Here is an 18289-nt window from a genome sequence, read left to right on the forward strand (position 1 = left end):
TCACCTGAAATAGTCTACTCCCAAACCATTACAATGAATCAAGTTTTTGCTAGGGGGTCATCTGAAAATAACTTGAAATAAAGGTCATACCTACACACACACACACACACACACACACAAATGTGTGTGTGTGTGTGTGTGGAAATCCCTGAATGATTGAAAAATTTATACACAGCCTTCATGAAGACATTTGCTTGTGTGTGGATAGTCAGAGTCTCAACCATTCTACCATCTTTACTGTTAATATTTACTTTTCACCTTTTATTTCTTCTCAAAATATTTAAACCAAGTAAAACATTTATTCTAATTACTTTTATATATATGAACTATATGCAAAACATTTATAAAAGAGCATATTTCAACATTACAGTAAATAACTGCAGTAAGGGCCATTTAAATACCTTGTTTAAATAAGCTAAACTTGAAAAAAGTAGAAAAAATTTCCCCTTGAACAAGCATTTTAACTAGAGTAAATATCATTCACAGTGACTGATCTCGTTTGCTCTTCTAGAGAATTCAGTTTGTGGTTAGGCTATGACAGAAAGCATTAAATACAATTGGGAAATATATGTGCTTTCTAAATATTTAATCCCTCCAGTCAATATATTCCAAAAGCATAATGTTTGCTTAGCTTGAGAATCTTTAAAAATGTGCATGATACTAAATTCAAGGCATATACATGAACACATTACATCTGTGGTAAATTTGTGAAATTGTATCTTTCATACACAAAGCTTATTGAAGCTACCTGTTCAACTATGGCCTGTTAAATAGTCTTTAATGATATCAGCAAGAATTCTTTTTCCATTTTAAGTTTTGTGGTAAGTTGACTGCCAGACCTTTTTTTTATTTTTATATGTTTTTCATTCATGAGATAGAAAAGAGAACAAAGTCTTCTATGCTCCTGGTGACAACAGATTGTCCACTTCTGCCTTTTTGGGGGGGATTTTTAAATGCATACATTATCAGGGAAGCTTAACCCTAAAGCCAAGATGTCTGACACAGTGAAAAGATACAGAGCATTTTCATTCTTAATGAAAGTGAAGACTGGAAGGAAAGAAAAAAATAAGAGAACTGGACATTGTGGGTGGGTGGTGGGGTAGATAAAGGATAAAACATCATTAAAGTCCATTCGTAGAAAATTTCAAGGCAGATACAACAAAATATATCCCCCCCAAAAAAGACAGAAAAGTAGAAAGAACAAAAGATGACCAAACTGTAGAAAGATTTTTTTTTAATCTAGAAAATTCATTGGGGTGAGGGAGTGTAAAATTCTACCTACCAGTCCTCCTCTCATCCTTTGTCCTTTTCAACCATTCCTCTCTTCTGTTTCCCTTTATTTCAATAGCCATACCATGGCTTCCTTTTTTTTTCTCCTTTTCCCAGTTCTAGCTGCTCCACCTTCTTTTTTTTTCTTTCCTCTCTCCCCGCCTCCATCCCAACTTCCCCCTCTTCCTCCCCTCTACCCCGACCTTCCATCAATCACTGGGTTAAGATGATACAAGAGACTCAGCCAATGGTGAATGATGGGTGTGCTGAAAGAAGCACACAAAGCCAGGCTTTGGCATCTAATCAGCAGCCTGACTGGCCCCTGGATGAAAGAACCAAAAGGCAGGCGTTCCACTGACTTGGAGGAGGCTATTTTAATTAAGGTCACAGAGCCAATGGGTCCCATGCCATTCTTTTCAGAATACAAAGGAAGACAGAGCTTTGTACTGGGAGAAGGAGCACTGAACTAGTTAAAGGCTAGACTCCTGCTACTTATAACTTGTATGACCTTAAGCAAGTCACTTAGCTTCACTACCCTCATTTTAAAATGAAGGGTTGACCTAAATGATTTTCTAGCTCTAATGTCCGTGTGTGATTTTAACTCATCTATATTTTGCATTCAAATAAATTCAACATTTAGTAAGTATGGAACATGATTCTGGGAAGTATATGAAGACAAAGAAAATACAAAGTTGTAGATGACTAGCATAATGTTGTGCATACAAGTAGGTACTTACATGAAGAATTTTTCAGTTGAACTGACATTTTTAAATGGTTCTGAAGATCTAAGGACAGATACAATAAAGTTGCTAGTAGGCAGTAGGAAGGGAAAAAACAAATCCAAAAATGAGATTAATAAACCTACATATTCAGAGGTCAGATGCCAAGAAAGATTCAGGTCTATTCAGAACATAGGATCTCAGATTTATAATTAAAATGGACATTGAAGTACATCTAGTCCAATATCATTATTTTACAAGTAAGAAAACTGAGGGCCAAAAAAGTTAAACCAAAGACCATCTTGGATGAGATAGACAACAGCCTTAGGTTAGATAAGTCTAACTTCATCAAAGACAGAGAACCCCAATATGAATTTTCAATGCAATTTGAGAACCTTCGTAAGATCAACAAAGGAATGTTATTTTGTAGAGATCTCCATAGGTTTATATGAGGCATTTGGGGAATTAATGTCTCAAGATGTCAATGATGCCATTATCATCAACATCTAAATGAGAAAGACAAGGAAACCAACTATGGCAACTATGTGCAACATTTCTCTACTGTCTATCACAGGCGAGTTGGCAAGTCCATGTCCAACATTCTCCTAGGTGGAGTATTGAACAACATCATGAACTGGAAATTCTCAGAATTGAAATACGCGTATAGACCTTAAGCAGTACTGTTGACGGCCTCCACTGCATAAGAGATATAAGTATTTCTTGTACTTTATATTTTTAGAGATCATTGGAAACCATTAGCAGAACTGGACCTTAGCTACCAATGATTCTAAGAAATCTACAGACTCTCTGAGGATACTTCACTCTGATATCTCATACCCAGTTCATTCTAATATATCCTTTGCTCATCACTAATACACTGAAACAGGGTTGAGCCGTTCCCTTATAATTAGCTTTTAAAAAAAAAAAGCCACGTTTGAAAATGCAACAGAGAACCTAAAGGTTAATTTCCAAAAACATATCGAGAAATTCGTTATTCTTCCTTTCAGTAAAGTCATTAATCCTCAATAGGTTAAAAACATTATCAAAAGATATGGAGACAATTAGTCTAATTCAACAAGCACTTATCCAGCCCCTACTTTGTACAAGGTGCTATGCTAGGTCTTAATTCTATGAAGACAAAAAACAAAGCCATCCCTGCTATCTAGAAACTTACATTTTATTGGACACAGTTACCCCAGGGGCTGCTATCTATAGAAATGAGTGAACAATTAGAGGGAAAAAGCAAGAAGACAAGATCACATACTGTCTAGTTGATTTGGTAAAGCACAGAAGAGTCCTGTGGTCCCTTAATCAACCTGTTCCAGGAAAAGCCTATAGAAATAGTAATCTTGTATAATAGAAAGAGCCATTAAACTAGGAGTAAGGTAGCCTGACTTCTAGTATCAATTTAACATGAGATCTGTCCTTTGCACAGACCATTTTTATCTTCTGTATGTCTTAACTTATTTATTAGTAATATAAGAGTTTAGATGAGGAACTTAATTTTGTGCATCTGGGCTTCTTTGGAAGTCTGGAGAAAAGCCTCAGAGTAATGTTTTTAAATACAAAAAATAAAATACATGTTATTACAAAAAAACCAAATTTCTTTAAATGTAGCTATCAAACTATTAAAGAAAAAAAAGTTCATGGACGCTACATCAAGAACCCCTAATACTGATGATCTTTAGAGATCTTTTCCAGTTTGAATCTTCTATGATTTTTATTAGAAACACCAAATTAAATATTCATGTAAAATTCTATCACGTCAATTACATATTGGAAAAACATAATAAGAAGAATAAATAACTGAATCAAGATCAGTGTGTCGTTTAGGAAAATTGGAAAATGTAGATTCGGGGCAGCATTAAGATCAAGGTCAAAATAAAGTTTACAAAGCAGTGAAGTGCACTCATGTCTTATAGGCCACAAGGCCTGATCTTACTGTTGACTTTCTCAAGTTAGGCTTTTGGGCTGACGCATCACTCTGCTGACACTAGCTGTCACTCATCACCAGATAATAAAAGCCTACATCTCACTACAAACCTGGTCTCAATGCCGCAAAGGCTGTGAAAACCCCAACTCTGACTCTATCAAAAATCGTGTTCTTATGCAGCTGATCAAAGGGTTGGTATCAACTGTGAAATCATTCTTGGGGTCATTTTTTTAATGGACACTACTTCTCAAGCTGTGCCACCCTTCACACAGCCATTTGTAATCAGAGCCCCTTCTTACCAGAGGATGAAAATAACCAGTGTTAGCTGTGTAATGTGACGGCCAAAGAAGTTCATGCAACCTGAACTGTATTGAGAAGCATAACTTCCAAGAATAGAGAAGTGATGGTTCCACCCTACTCTGTCCTCATCAGACCTCATCTGGAGTATTGTGTTCAGTCCCTAATGCCACAGTATAAGGTCAATAATAAGCTGGAGTGTCCGGAAGAAGCAAGCAAGAAGGTAAAGGGCCTTGAGTTCCATGTTGAAGGAATCAGCTGATAGACCAGTTGACGAGCAACTGAAGATAAGTTGAAAGAACTGGTTATGTTTATCATTGAGAAGAGAAGACACAAGGGGGTGTATTAGGTATTTTCAAATTTGATAGGTTATGATTTGGAGAAGGAACTAAACTCATGCTGTTTGGCTCCAGAGAGCAGAATCAGGAACAATACGTGAAAGTTGCCAAGAATTCAAGTCAGCCTTGATTTCAGGAAAAATCTCCTAACAAATTAGACCTATCCAAAGGTCGAATTGACTTCCAACATGAGGTTATGGGGGAAAGAGGTCTTCTTTCTGAAAGGTCTTCAAGCAGAAATTGGGTGGCTACTTGTCAGGTACATTTTAGTGTGGCAACCTTCATTTATAGGGTGACTGTTTGAGATGACTGCCTTCCAATTCTTCAGTTCTGTGATTCAATACTCATAGAAAGACAATACAAGAATTTTTTTTTGGCGGGGGAAAGGCAGGGCAGTTGGGGTTAAGTGACTTGCCCAAGGTCACACAGATAGTGAGTGTTAAGTGTCTGGGGTTGGATTTGAACTCAGGTCCTGCTGACTCCAGGGTCGGTGCTCTACTCACTGTGCCACCTAGCTGCCCCAATATAAAAATTTTCTAAAGGCATATGCACTGTTAAAACTTCACTATCTAAGAAACATCTCTAGTAGCCTTTCTCTTCTATTTACCAATATGATTCTCATTGCATCCTGGTTATATTTGCATCAAAATATTGTAGAAAAGTTTTGCTTTTTTTTGGTTTTGCTACTTAAGTAGCTATTGTCTCCTGTGCTAAAATTCTTCTCTGGCTCTTCGTTGTTTTGAGGAGGTGACCCTAGGGAATGAAAAGCAATGCCAGCTGAGCATAACCTCTGGTTGATGTTACCAAGAAGAAAGAATTCAAGTACAGATTCAGAAAGAGTGTCATACAAGCACCAAGTACAAAGATTCTCATCATCAAAAAAGCTTGGCGATGAGGTGGTAAATATTTTTGTTCACAGTCTGCCCTGGGGCTAAGTCATCTTGATAGGTGACAAAGTAAACAGAAACTCCTCAAAACTATTATATCCATCCAGCCCCAGACCAGACCATAATCCATATGCCATCCAATCATCTACTCTGACCATCTTGACTTTTGTCCAGCCTGGGCACACCTACACCACTTCTCTCCTCTTGATTTTTCCACCTCCTACTCTGGTCACAGTAATCCCAATGAATATTACCTTCACTTTTGGAAAGAGCATGTCAATTGACTGTCCCACATGGAATCCTTGTAACTCCCTAGACCAAAACTTCCCTGGTCAGCACTCCCCTGTATATACTGCCTTGCCCAAACAGACTATAAACTTTTTAAGAGTTGAGACCACCTGACTTTTACATTTGTATCTCCATGCTTAGCATGGGGCCCAGCACTTCTTTGTTCAGTCATTTTTCAGTCGTGCCGATTCTTCAGAACCCCATTTGGAGTTTTCTTGGCAAAGATACCAGAACTGTTTGCCATGTTTTTCTCCAGCCCATTTTACAGATGAGGAAACTGAAGCAAACATGTTAAGTCACTTGCCCAGGGTCAGAGAGTAGTATCTGAGGCCAAATTTGAACGCAGGAAGATGAGTCTTCCTGACTCCAGGTCTGGCACTTTATCCATTGCATCACCTAACTGCCCTTACCAAGTATACATTAAGGGCTTAATAAACTGTTTTTAAATTTCATTCATAGTAATAATGCACTGGTGGAAGAATTAATTAACTGCTGAAATAAAAGAAAACATCTTTTGAAGTATGTGTTGTTTATAACAAGTGTAAGCAGAAGACAGCTGTTTTTCATATCTGGTCACTTATTTGTGTCAGAAATTCTTAACCAATTATTAACAAAGTCTGTAGGACTGAGTGCTCACTGTGTGGTGGAAGGTGAATTAGAAGGGGAGGCGGCTACAAGTAGATGACATGGTCTGCCCTGCCAAGACATAAAGATGCTTACAGTAAGCTCAAATGCAACTGAAGTGGGAGCAGATGCCCCAACACATAACTAAGTTGGGGACAAAAGCCAAGCACTTTTATGAAATGCTTAAACAACTCCTACTTATATGTGTGTGTGTGTGTATACATATGTATGTATGTATGTATATAAAAATTAGAATGCCCTTGCCTCCTACAAGCTTAAATTTGTAACAAAACCAGTTTGCGAAATGAAAAATGAGCTTGCTTTAGAGCAATAAGCAAGTATTCTAAGTCAATTCAAGTTATAATAATCTGTAATGACTGCTAGAAATCACCTGTTGTGAAAAAGGCACATTTTATTCTTCCAAATAAAGTTGAAAATCACTTCTTTCTTTGTGAAGAAAGCTAGTCATAAATTGGAGTCATACATTCAGGGATACCGTTATATGACTTGGTTTATTGCTTTTTTGGTATATGTGGTCTAGAAGAAACAATGCAGAGTGGGGTGGGGATGGGAGAGAGGTACATTCCAGTATTTAAATGAAGTGTCACAGCCTAAATCCAACTGAGGAGAATACTTGTTAAAATGGAAATAAGTGATTAAGAGCTAAAAAAGTGATTTAAAGCTATTTTTACAGAGTTTGGGGCAACTAGGTGGTTCAGTGGATAGAATGCAGGGTCTGGAATCAGGAAGACTCATCTTCCTGAATTCAAATCTGGCCTCAAACACTAGTTGGATACACTGGGCAAGTCACTTAACCCTGTTGGCCTCAGTCCCTCATCCATAAAAATCAGCCGGAGAAGGAAATGGCAAATTTATCCAGCATCTTTGCTAAGAAAACTCCAAATGGAGTCATGAAATCAGACACAAAACAACAACAAGAAGCTTTTGATACCAAGTTGATCTGGAGTCTTGGAAACACGTACCAGGTTAAGTGAGAAATATATGTTGTAGGGGCGGCCAGGTAGCACAGCGCGAGTAAGAGCACCAGCTCCAGTATCAGGATGACCTGGGGATCGAATCTGGGCTCAGACACTTAGCACCCATCCAGAAACACCTGGCCATGTAACTTTGAGCAAGTTACTTAACCTTGATTGCTTTAAAAAAAAAAAAAAGAAATATATGTTGTATCTTACACTCATCGATTGCCTACTAGATATTTCCAACTGAAAGTCAAATCTCAAACTCATCACGTCCAAAACAGAACTCATTATGTTTCCCTGCAAACTCATGCTTCATCTAAACTTCCACATTTCTGTCAAGGCCACCACCATTCTTCTAGTCATCTCAGTTCACAGCCTCAAAATTGTGAGATGCCATCCTTGTCTCTTCACTCTCCTTCCTTCCACAATCAGGTGCCAAATCTCATCAATTCTGTCTTCTACAATATCTCTCACTTCGGCCTTCTCTTTCCACTTCACTCAGAGATTTCTCAGTCAAATTCATTTAGTCTCTGTGTTCCAATAACACTAAGAAAATTCTATATGAGAGGCAGTATGACATAGATACTGAGCTGATCTTGAAATTAGGAAGATTTGGTTTCAAATTCTGCCTTTGACACACACTGCCTCTGTGACCCTAAGCAATTTAAATGTGCAAGGCCCTAAGCAACTCTCTAAGGATCTAAGTTGTAGAGAAGATGGTAGCAATCTATATTGGTTGAAGGAGTTTCCTTATTGGGAGTTCCCTATATTAAACAAATCATGGGTAAAGTAACATATATGTATATATACACACACATACATGATTATGAATCAAGTCCATATACAAAGACAAAAGGAATAAGAATACTGAATGATTAAATGTTTACTAAGCAGAGAAAGGACACACTATATTATTTTTCCTGTAAAATATATAACAGAAAGGTCTTTTAGAATCTTTTATCATTATATTTCATATTTCAAATTAGGTACATAAAATGTTGATATTGTGCTCATTTCCTGATTTTTTCCTTTATCCTCTCATGGAGCTATATCACATAGTGTGGCTATCTCATGCATGCTGCCATTCCATTCATCCCAGCCCCACATTCCCTCCAATCTTTATGTCGTCTACCCATCATTTTCATTGGGCTCTTTATAATCTTCACTCCATTGTTAAACTTCACTTTATCCTCAATCTCTCTGTCATATTTTTTCCACCTCAGCTCACCAAGTTTTCACCTGACTTTTCCCTCAGGATTGCATATCTCTAATATCTCTCTACCACCAGCTACACCTTTCTCACTTCACCCTGTTGGTAGAGTCGGTATGCTCATTCCCCACTACCACTTCCAGATCCTTGTCCTTTAAATACCATTCTATAACCTCTCCTTTGAAATACAATGATATCCTGACCTTTGTCTCTGTCATCTACTGACTTCTAGAAACTCTCCCACTTTTCTCCAAGTTTATGGCATTTAGATCACAGTCTTCCTCTTGACCCCTTTCTCAATGATCATTACTAAAGATTTCAGTATCCATTGATGAGACCTCTAAAACCATAAATTTTTGAACTCCCAAGACCTCCAATACAATTGTATGACTTCAGCTACTATCCAGTGTAGTCACAGTTTAGACCAGACTAGCATTCAAAACTATTTCACTTTCAAAATCCCAACATCTCTAACCATGATCTTTCCATTTGTTCTATTCCCTTAATTTTCCCACACCAGTTCATATTAGCATAGATTTGGCTCTGGAAGAGCTCTCAAGCTCAATACCAACATGTTAAAAATGAGGAAACTGAGGCACAGGTTGATTTATCAAGGGTCACACAGCTCGTAAGTAACAGAGGCATAATTTGAACTCAGGTTTTTCTGACCCCAAATGCAGTATTTTATCCATTATAACTAAGCTATCTCTTCACCCTTAAGTAGCCTTATTCAATTAAAACAAATTCAATTAAATTCTACTATGGTCAAAGCTGGGCAGCTAAGTGGCACAATGGACAGAATACTAGGCTTAGAGGCAGAAGGACCTGAGTTCAAATACAGACTCAGACACTAGCTGTGTGACCCTGGACAAGTCACAACCCCGTTTGCTTCAGGTATAAAATAGGCTGGAGGAGGAAATGGCAAACCACTTATAATATTAATGAGATCTGAAGATCTTGCCTGCCTATTAATAGGCCTCACATGAAGCCCAACAAGACAAGCTTGATTACAGGAGGCTTGTTTGTCAGGAAGGCCTACACCTTTTGTTACTTTGTAACTAGGCAGTGGATCACTTATGATGTCCTCTGATGCTGAAGAAGGCTAAATATCTTGTGAGGGGAGGTTTTGCTTTGGGGCTCACTTATGGGAAGAGGTGTATGATTTGGCCAGATGAGACTCTGGGCAGCTGTTAAGTCCTGTGGCTTTGAAAACCCAGATGTTGGCGCTTCTCTCTCTGGTAACTATGTATATATGTAATGGTCAGACAGTTAGAAGCCCTGTCTGTTGGTCTATTGAATTGTGATGTTTTCTCTGTCTGTATTTTTTGTCTGCTTGTAATTTGTTTGTATTTTCTCTGAAGTTCAGGGTGCCGACTTTTTCCCCTGAACTAAGTGAATGATATATGTGTTTGAGTAAAGTACAATTGTTAACCCCTTTCGAGTTGCTTTCCTTTAGAAAAGCAGATCAAAAAACCTGTGCTAGCAGCCATCCCAGGTGTGCTAAGGTGCTTCCTGTTATACTACTCTAGTATCTTTGTCAAGAAAACTGCAGAGAGGATCATGAAGAGTCAGATACAACTGAAACCACTGAACAACCACACGTTCAAAGCACTCCCTATTCTACCACCTTATTGTCCATAATCTGATCCTAAAGTACTTTGAGTATTATACAAATATAAGTTATTATTATTGTTATACTTGCTACTCTTGAATCTCTTGACCTTTCATCACTCTCATCCTGCTAACCCTCAACTTAGTATGATTCGTATTATCTACTTAATATACTCCGTGAGGTAGCTATGTGGCACAGTGGATAGAGCACTGGGCCTAGAATCCAGCTGACCTGAGTTCAAATCTGGCTTGACCATGTGAGAAGGATTTCTTGTCACTGACAGACCCTCAATCTTTGCTTTCTTCAGCGTAAATAAGAGGTAACCAGCTTAAGAAGAAGGGGTCCCTACCACCATTAGATACTCTACCCTTACTCTCTTTGGTAAAGACAGGAGGTAACCAGCGCAGCTGTTGACCTTGCCCTATTTTTGCAGGTGTGGCTGCCAAGAGTCCAGTCCCTAGTCTTAGTAAGAAATATGACTTAAAAGGGGAATATTAGTAGTCCAGACTCTCTATATGGTTGGGTTCAATTCTTATAGGAAGGAACAATTACAACTCCAAGAGTCATTTCAAGAAGCATTATTAGTAATGGGTTAACACTTACCACTACCAGAGACCAGTGATGGGTGAAGGAAGAGTCCAAAGGCCAGCAGCACAAGAGCAAAACCTATAGGAAGGAATAGGGTAAAGAGAGGAAAATAATATGTGGAGGAGGGAAAGTCTGATTGGGGGAGTTAAATAACACCTATAGGATGGAAGAGCTGTTCTCTGACCATCAGCTGAGAGTGGGAGACAACTATGCAGTCCAGGGACTGGCAGTGATTTCTCTACTGACTAGAGATTTAAGCAGAGCATTGAGGGGAGCTGGGTGGTGGTAGGGCTTATCTCTAGATGGAGAATAGGTGAATGACTGCCCAATGTTCTAATAACCCTGGACTATCTTGACAGTGATGGCTTTATGCAAAGAAACAGAATAAGAAATGGTCATTTATCATGATATACAAAAAGTAAAGGCCAGGTCATAGGAATTCAACAAAGTAGTTAATAAATTTCCACAGCGAGTCACGCAGAAACAAGAAAAGTCAAAGTTAGAGATGGGTTCTATGTTACAAAATTGAGTCTAAGAGATATCAAAGGATCCCACAGGCTCACAACATTCACTACAACTTAGCTGAGTTTCTCTAGAACACGACAGACACTAAATGTTTCCTTTCCCCTCCAGCTTTTTCTAGGAGTTCAACTGTGAAAGGAAAAGATATAAGACAATAGCTTGAGGTGATGGTAGTGAGTTTTGTTTTGCTTTCTTTTGTTTTAAGGAATGGAGAGATCTGGGTACATTTCTAGGGAGAAGGAATTAACCAAGGGATGGAGAAAAACTGAAGGTTAAAGGGAGAGTAGATAATTGTGGGAGCATCCTGTTCTGCCACGCATTAACAAGAAGGATAAACATACACTTCCAGTGACTCTCCACTGCCAATGGAACACAACAGAAACTCTGCTCCTGGAATCCAAGCCCTCTACCATCTGCCTGTAATCTACTTTTCCAACGTTAACATGTACTGTTCCAGTCAAATCGGACTAGCTTCCATTTCCTATTCTTGAGTTCCCTTCTCATCTTCCTGCATGAGCCATCCTTGTCCCCAGACCTAGAATGAGCTCCATTACTATCCCCATCTCTACTCTTTGAAGTCCCTCCATACAAAATGAGCGGGTTGGACAATACGATTTTTGAGGTCCTTTCCACCTAGTTGCAGTGGATAAAGCTCCAGGCTTGGAATCAGGAAGACCTGAGTTTAAATCCAGCCTCAGATGCTTATTAGCTGTGTGACCCAAGAGAAGTCACTTAACCTCTCAGCCTCAGTTTCCTCATATGTAAAAATGAGGATAACAGTAGCATCTACCTGTCAGGGTTGTTGTGAGGATCAAACAAGATAATTATTGTAAAGTACTTGGAACATTGTCCGGCACATAGTAAGAGCTATATAAACGTTAGCTATCACCATCACCACCACCATCATCATCATCATCCTCATCTATGATCCTGCAAGGTCCAACTCCAGTGCCACTTTCTTTTTCCATATCAACCATCTTCCTCATCCACCTCCCACCAGAAGTTGGACTTTAGCAGCATTGATATGGGTATTATCAGGGTCTGGGGTCCTGAGTGGTGAGTCTTTGCTTTTTCTAACCTGGAACCCAAGTCACCATATAATTCCCAGCAATTTTCAAACCAGTGTTTACTCCCCACCCTTCATCCAAATCTATGTACTATCTTACCTGATTAGAATGTAAACTCCTTGAAAGCAGATACTGTCTTATTTGATTGTATTTGTATGCCCAAGAGTCACATAGCTAGTAATTGTCTGAGACCAGATTCATGAGTCTTCCTAACTCCAGATCGGATACTTTATCTACTTCACCACCCAGCTGCCTAGAGTCTGGAAGACTCGAGTTCAAATCTAAACTCAGACACTAGTTATGTGACCCTGGGTGAGTCACTTCACCCTATTTATTTTCCTCAGTTTCCTCATCTGTTAAAAATGATCTGGAGAAGGAAATGACAAACCACTCCAGCATCTGCCAAGAAAACACCAAATGGAGTCACAAAGAGTCATACTCAACAAAATCAACAATAAAATAAAATAGATACATGATAATTCTGAAGGGAAAGCTCAAGAAGGTACAGACATACAGAAAAGTTTCACGTAAAAAGGTTGGAACATAAGCTGAGCATTGAAAAAAAGTAGGGATTTTGAGAGATGAGTTGAGAATGAGGATGTTCCAGGTGTGGGGAAAACTGTCCATACAGACACTGAAGAGGGTGAAGGGTGATGGAGTTCCATGAATGAGGAAGAGCATTAGCTGGACCACTCTGTTATATGAGTGCATAGATGAGTAAGGAGAAATTGGGATGTACCTAATAAATATGTTTATTGAATTTATAGAATTCTTGAAAATAGCTACTTGTTCTAAGTGGAAGTTAATGAAAGAATACAAATTCCACTCTGTGCTATTAAAGTATGACAAGAATAATATTAAAATATATGACTGACCTTAAGATTCTACATGTTCAATGTAAAGTTTCTTATTGCATTGTAAATTCAGCTATGTCACAGTTCAGGTCAAGTTGTACCTTCTCTCAGTCTCAATTATTCCCTTGGATGTGCACAATTGATAATGAAGGTGCATCTTAGAAACTTGCATTATGCCCTTTTGTGCTTTCACTTTCTAGTTAAACTAAGATTGTGGATCTCAGAAAGTTAGAACCTCATGTCTGGAAAAAGCCAAGAAACAAATTGATCTGATTAGTGTTCTAGCAGAACTAGAGTAAGCGGGAGTCAGCCTCTTAGTCCTGGCCTTGCCACTAGGCTTGACCTTGAAGAAGTCAAGGCATTTCTCTTTCATCATGAGGAAACTAAGAAACAGAGTTGTACTCACTCATCTGTAAGAGTTCTTCGATGTGTGAAGTCCTATTTAACTCAAAATACATTATGAAATGAAGTCTCCCAGCCTGTTCCTCTAGCCTAACCTATACAGACAGAAAAGGTATGTGTGTGATACAGTTTTCACTGGAGTCCTAAGAGCAGCCCCCTTCAGTACTAAATGCACAATAAAGCAAAGACTTTGACTTTAAAAATCAGGTCAAAGTAATCACAGTGTTTGGTCCTGGTCCTTTCACCTTTAAGTACCTTCCAACTTCCATACGAGGATGGAATGTTAAATTCTCGAGAATCTGCCAAATTTTAGATCCATTCTATTGAAAATCTTCCCCCATACATACAAACAAAACAAAAATACCTCCATCGGATTAGCGTTAGGAAAGAGCCATTAAACACATGTGTGTGTGTACATACACACAATGCATTCCAACAATCTTTCCCTGAAGCCGGCTTCCTGAGGGGTTTATTTCAATCTCCCCATCCCACCCCCTCTAGAGTCTAAGGCTGTTCACAGGAACTTTAAAAGATCCATTGTTTCCTCTGGAGGAGCAACGATCAAGACAAGAGTTCCCAACTACCCTCTCTCAAGGAGTGCATTCCCTTCAAGGGGAATCCAAACATTCCTAATCCCGAAAGGAAGGCATCCAGGGAAGGGAGGCGGACCGGGCCGAGTAAGGGCTGGGAGGGGGAGGGTTATTCATTCACCCGGAATCCCCAACGTGCTCCCTCACTAGACTCAGCTGGGGCTGGCTGGTTACGAACTGGCGGAACTCGCCGCCGGCTCTGTCTACACAGTGAACCCGGGAGGGGTCGGGCACCCACAGAAAGGGATCGGAGACTGCAGCTACTTACCTTCCTCTCCCCAGTCTGGAGTCGGGCAATGCGGGTATCTAAACCCCGGCGATCCAGACAGACTGGCTCGTCGTCCTCCCCCTTGCCCCGGTTCTGCTTTCCATGGCAATGGAAACTCGTTGAGCCCCGGCTGCTGGGGGGCTGCTGCTGCCGCTGCTTTTACGCAACTGGCAGCAGCAGCAGCCTTAGCCCGGTAGGTGAAATACTTTCCTCCAAAGAGTGACGCGCCGCTTCCTCCGTCCTCCTCCAGCCCGGAGCCCCAGGGTGGGGGCGGAGGGAAGGGAAGAGAAGGGGGGCGGGGGCGAGAGCCCGCAGTGCCCTCCGCTCTTTATTCCGCAGCCGCAGCTCTGCCCTTTCCCCCCTCCTTCCCCTTCGAAGAAGGAAGAAGGTGCTGTTCAGCAGGGCGGCCCGGAGCCCCCTGGGGAAAGGACAAAGCCTCGGCGGCTGCGGCGGTCCCCAGCTGGCAGGCGCTGCAGCGCCGGGGCCAGGCTTGGAGCTCTAAGGGTTGGGCCGCGGAGGAGGCTGCTGCTCTGGTCCACCCCAGCCAGCCTCTGTCTGCCTGCAGGGCGCCATGGCCCGGGCAAGGCTGGGCCGGGAAGGGAATCGCGGGTGGGGGCGGGAGAGAGCCTGGGAGGAAAGGGGAGAAGGCGGCGCTTGGAGCCCGAAGGGGTGGTGGCAGCTCCAGGCTCCACCCGCGGGGTCGGAGCTGGAGCTAGGTGAGAGCCCAGCGCCTCTCACTGCTGCCAGCTAGGAACAGCTCCTCTCCGTCGGCCCGGCGCAGCCCTGGTGCCCCGCCTAAGCCGAGAGCTTCCCCTGAGGTCCGGGAAAGGAGGCGCCGCTTGCATTTCCCACTAGGGAACTCCCTCTCCTTTCCCAACACCCCCACGCTGCGTGGAGAAGGAATCGCGGCCGCTCTCCCACATCCCTAGCGTTTCTGTGGAACCTCAGCGTTGGAAGGGGCCAAAGAAACTCTAACTGTACTTGAACTTTATGAAATCCCCGGTACAACACCCCAACCAGAGGTCATTAGCTTTGGCAGAAAGAAAACCCACCAGCTCCAGAAGCAGCCCATTTCCACTTTCTACGAAGTCCTCTGCTCACAAGGAAGTTTTTCCTCCCAGTACACCAAGTCTAAAAATACTTCTGCAATGTTCACCCAGTGAACCTGGATCTGCCCCCCTGGGGCCAAGCAGAACTATCTAGGCCTCCTCAAATATTTGGAGAAAGCATCCGTCCTAAGCCTTCAGCTCATAGATTTAATGCTGTAGAAATCACTACTCAAACCCTTACTAGTTTCACAGATGGGGAAACTGAAAACGAAAGAGGGGAAGTTACTTGCCCAAGGTCACACAGGGGTAATAAGTAACAGAACCGGGGTTTGAACTCGGATCCAACGACTCCAAATATAGTGCTCCTTTTTCCCACCCCTATCAGAACGATATTTGACTCATCATGGCTGGTCGGCCAAGACCCAGCCCCACCTTGCGACCACCCCCACCTTGCGTTCCGCTAGCTTCTGGGGGTTCCCAAATGTCCCTCGAGGCTTAGCTGTATCTTCTCCCACAGCCCCAGGAGCTGGATGCTGCTGCAGCTGTTGGATTATGCCACTCCCATTCCCGAGGTTAATATACGTAGCGCCTCCCATGCCCCCTGCCCTCACAACTGAGGGGCTGGCATCCAAACCCCTCCCCTACGCACCTAAGCTCTCCACCCCCACTCTTCAAACAATGTGCTTCTCAGACAACCCCAGACCGTAGAGTCCCCATCGCAACGGATTCCTAATTCATTTTTATTTCCTGTCCCCAAGCCGGCCTTTGAGTTTTCATATTGGGACAGCTATGTCACAAATCCACAAGTTTTGTTCTCTCCCCCCATGCCGCTAGCAGCTCCAGCCAAGCACCGGCCTCCCCTGCCTCTGTTTAGTACTGAATGGGATGTCTTCCTATTAAGGACATTATTTCATTTAACACTGTATATAAAATTTTAAAGCCTAGTTGTGTAACCATGGTATTTGCACAGACATACACAACCAGAAAAAAAAAATCCCCTTGTGTAAGGTGTTGTTTGAGAAGTAGCGGACACTAGGGAAATGAGCTTCTAAAATGACTAAATAATAAAGAACTCTCCCCTCAACAGGACTTATTGGTCAGAACATCAAGAAAGGACCTGCTTGGTGCATTTCCCCACTGCATCTCAGGAAGGTCCCAAGTGGAGCATGTAGCAATAAAAGGGGGGGAGGGGAGATGACCGAATGCTAAATTGGAAGAAGGCTATGGCAGGAGTGCAGTCATGCATCGCTTAGGGACAGTCTGTCCTATTTGAGATTATAAAACCACTGCAATCGCTACATGTCTTGTCTGGTACCTAGCAAAAAATAAAGTTTAATTCCATGTATGCACAATATTTTCATGTAAGTTTGATTTTTATAAATGTCTCATTTCCATTACTTATGTATTCTCCAATATTTTAAAGTAGAATTAATTCATACAAAGTATAGGGCCAAGTTTGAGAATTACACAAGATGTGTTTTCTGTTTCATGTATTATTTGAAAAGGAGAAAAGAGTAAATTTGAAAAGAGTCACATCTCAAAAGAGACGTATCAAACCGGAGGAGACCCACCAAAATGATGCATCATAGACTGTCTTTGTGCCACGCTATTAAAGTAGAATTAGAAACATTTCATTTTAAAATTATTTTTAGCAGAGTGCCAGACTTGCATAGGTAAATTATTCCACTGATCGAGAGGGCAGTTTACACTGTTGAGGTCTCTCTACTGATTTATACACTACTCTTCTTCCTTCAGGTAGCCTGTAAGTAAAGGTATCTTTCTTGAGGGGCATCTGAGTTGGCGTTTCATTGCATGCAGGTCTCAAGGACTGAATGCCTTTGACCTGAGGAAAGAAGATTGCCCTGAATGGAATAGAAAACCTTGAGTTTGTTATGCCAAAATACATATTTCTAAAATAAGGTAAACCAGGCAAAACCATTGCTTTCATCTTTCTTTTCACTAGCCTGAAATAGGAAGCTTAAAATTACACTAAGATTTTTGGGATTTCTCTGGATACATACATATACACAAATGTTCATATATATATATATATATGTATGTGTATGTGTGTGTGGGTTTCTTTCATTATTGTACCTCTGGATTTCTTTTTCATACATATGTCTATTTGTGTGTGTGTGTGTGTGGTTGTATGTGTGTGTTAATCTTCCAAATTCTATTCTCCTTATTTCTTTTCAGTCCTTAGAAGTGACTAGCCTAAAACAATGGTCCATTATACAAATATCTTAGCAGATTGTCTTTAAATTTGATTTTTCTGTTCACACTTGTTGAATGCAATCTATAGATTATCTTCAAGGGGCTAAATTTTTCTCTGCTTTCACAAGGAAGTTGTTTATGTGCTAGATTTTATCTTCATAGTAATTAAAAACCACAAAATGACTTTAGTCTACTTAATGCAATAAAAAAGAAAAAAATGATAATTTGCCCTTCTCGCTACTGTTATACTTCTGTGCCACCATCGTGTCTTACTTTGTATCACTACCATGTTCATTCTTAAGTCTCATTTCTTTTTCATGGGATCATTCAGTTTTTCTTTTGATGGTCACTAGATTTTTTTTTCTTGGTCACTGGATTCTTTGTTTCAAAGAAATACTGTGTCCCCCTTTCTTTAATCTGCCTATATAAATGCTTATGTGCTTGGGCCCCATGAGTACCAAGGCCTATGTATTATGAAAGCCAACCCCACATGGCATAAAAATGTTTCAAGGCAAAATAGGGATATCTAGCCTCTTCTCCACCACCACCACCACCCCTTCTCCCTGGGAGACATTAAT

The 18289-nt window shown here is 40.8% G+C and overlaps 1 protein-coding gene across 3 annotated transcripts in view; it reads right to left on the reverse strand.

Moving 5' to 3' along the window:
• The window catches only part of CEMIP2 (cell migration inducing hyaluronidase 2), a 106093-nt gene extending 90039 nt beyond the window's left edge, over nucleotides 1-16054 (reverse strand). The window contains exons 1-2 of one of the 3 annotated variants that reach the window (XM_069087051.1): nucleotides 14449-15072; nucleotides 10761-10823 (exon numbers count right to left, since the gene is read on the reverse strand). The gene's annotated coding sequence lies outside the window, so the exon portion shown is untranslated. Of the gene's footprint in view, nucleotides 1-10760; nucleotides 10824-14448; nucleotides 15073-15946 lie in introns of those variants that run through there. The other 2 variants (XM_069087056.1, XM_069087046.1) reach the window with 2 other exon arrangements.
• Between the last annotated feature and the right edge of the window lie 2235 nt (nucleotides 16055-18289).

The sequence above is a fragment of the Petaurus breviceps genome, unplaced genomic scaffold (genome assembly GCF_028583685.1).
Source record: "Petaurus breviceps papuanus isolate PSGF00001 unplaced genomic scaffold, PetGlider_PUasm1.0 118, whole genome shotgun sequence".
Lineage (NCBI taxonomy): Eukaryota > Metazoa > Chordata > Mammalia > Diprotodontia > Petauridae > Petaurus > Petaurus breviceps.